The following is a 2,913-nucleotide window of genomic DNA, read 5'->3' on the forward strand; positions in this document are numbered from 1 at the left end:
TGATATTATGTATAATGCAACCCAAGAATTAAATGTTTTTTTTATTTTTTTTTTATTAACTATTATTACTTATACTAGTTTATAAGTTAGTACTATTTAATAAATAACTGATATTGCATATAAATTATTTTTGGAGCAAGCCAACCAGTCAAAAAAAAGTATAACTTTGCCAAATAAATGTTTGGATTATGTCACATCTGGAATGATTCTATGAAAGTTACTTCCATTTTTAGACTTTAAATCACACATTCATACATTTCTGTTTTGATAGGCTATTTTAAGTTACTTTCAAACCTGACAGCATTGGTCAGTGATGTGATGTCATGTTTCATTAATGTGTTCATTCTGTGTTGTTCACACGATTCACCAGTGACCTGTGATCTCACCAACTACTGTTAGCATTGTACAGAGCCCCACACGACATGCAAGAAATGTCATGTATGGGACTCGATTTATAAATCATGGGCATGATTTACTGATTCGTTCCCTCGATTTATAAATCGTGGGCACGATTTAGTAATTCATTTCCTCGATTTATAAATCATGCACATGATTTACTGATTCGTTCCCTCGATTTACTAAATCATGCACATGATTTATTGATTCGTTCCCTCGATTTATAAATCATGCACATGATTTACTGATTCGTTCCCTCAATTTATAAATCGTGGGCACGATTTACTGATTTGTTCCCTCGATTCATAAATCGTGCACATGATTTACTGATTTGTTCCCTTGATTTACTAAATCGTGTGCACGATTTACTGATTCGTTCCCTTGATTTATAAGTCCTGTGCATGATTTACTGATTCATTCCCTCAATTTATAAATCGTGTGCATGATTTACTGATTCGTTCCCTTGATTTATAAATCGTGTGCATGATTTACTGATTCATTCCCTCAATTTATAAATCGTGTGCATGATTTACTGATTCGTTCCCTTGATTTATAAATCGTGTGCATGATTTACTGATTCATTCCCTCAATTTATAAATCGTGTGCATGATTTACTGATTTGTTCCCTCGATTTATAAATCGTGTGCATGATTTACTGATTCGTTCCCTTGATTTATAAATCGTGTGCATGATTTACTGATTCATTCCCTCAATTTATAAATCGTGTGCATGATTTACTGATTCGTTCCCTTGATTTATAAATCGTGTGCATGATTTACTGATTCATTCCCTTGATTTATAAATCGTGTGCATGATTTACTGATTCGTTCCCTCGATTTATAAATCGTGTGCATGATTTACTGATTCGTTCCCTTGATTTATAAATCGTGTGCATGATTTACTGATTCATTCCCTCAATTTATAAATCGTGTGCATGATTTACTGATTCGTTCCCTTGATTTACTGATTCGTTCCCTCGATTTATAAATCGTGTGCATGATTTACTGATTCGTTCCCTTGATTTATAAATCGTGTGCATGATTTACTGATTCATTCCCTCAATTTATAAATCGTGTGCATGATTTACTGATTCGTTCCCTTGATTTATAAATCGTGTGCATGATTTACTGATTCGTTCCCTCAATTTATAAATCGTGTGCATGATTTACTGATTCGTTCCCTTGATTTATAAATCGTGTGCATGATTTACTGATTCATTCCCTCAATTTATAAATCGTGTGCATGATTTACTGATTCATTCCCTTGATTTATAAATCGTGTGCATGATTTACTGATTCATTCCCTCAATTTATAAATCGTGTGCATGATTTACTGATTCATTCCCTTGATTTATAAATCGTGTGCATGATTTACTGATTCATTCCCTCAATTTATAAATCGTGTGCATGATTTACTGATTCGTTCCCTTGATTTATAAATCGTGTGCATGATTTACTGATTCATTCCCTTGATTTATAAATCGTGTGCATGATTTACTGATTCATTCCCTCAATTTATAAATCGTGTGAATGATTTACTGATTCGTTCCCTTGATTTATAAATCGTGTGCATGATTTACTGATTCATTCCCTCAATTTATAAATCGTGTGCATGATTTACTGATTCGTTCCCTTGATTTATAAATCGTGTGGATGATTTACTGATTCATTCCCTCAATTTATAAATCGTGTGCATGATTTACTGATTCGTTCCCTTGATTTATAAATCCTGTGCATGATTTACTGATTCATTCCCTCAATTTATAAATCGTGTGCATGATTTACTGATTCGTTCCCTTGATTTATAAATCGTGTGCATGATTTACTGATTTGTTCCCTCAATTTATAAATCGTGTGCATGATTTACTGATTCATTCCCTCAATTTATAAATCGTGCGCATGATTTACTGATTCATTCCCTTGATTTATAAATCCTGCGAATGATTTACTGATTCGTTCCCTCGATTTATAAATCGTGTGCATGATTTACTGATTCATTCCCTCAATTTATAAATCATGTGCATGATTTACTGATTCATTCCCTCAATTTATAAATCCTGCGAATGATTTACTGATTCGTTCCCTCGATTTATAAATTGCGTGCATGATTTTCTGATTCATTCCCTCGATTTATAAATTGTGTGCATGATTTACTGATTCCCTTGAATTATAAATCCTGCACATGATTTACTGATTCGTTCCCTTGATTTATAAATCATGAAGATGATTTACTGATTCATTCCATCGATTTATAAATCATGCTCACTATTTACAAATTAGTAAATAGTCGCATGAATTAACCTACTATTTTTTTCCCTGCATGTCATGTGTGGGGCTCCGTAGTATTGATATCAACTACAGGAAGAATTATGAAGAGTGCACAAGATAAAGTGTTGACTGTGTCAGTGCCTCACATGTACAGTATGTGCTTGTGATCTTACACTGCCGTCTAGTGGTTGAATATGAATACTGCACTGAGTGAATGCATTTTTATTTATGATCTTTATTACAGATATTC

Source organism: Megalobrama amblycephala, linkage group LG20 (genome assembly GCF_018812025.1).
Source record: "Megalobrama amblycephala isolate DHTTF-2021 linkage group LG20, ASM1881202v1, whole genome shotgun sequence".
Lineage (NCBI taxonomy): Eukaryota > Metazoa > Chordata > Actinopteri > Cypriniformes > Xenocyprididae > Megalobrama > Megalobrama amblycephala.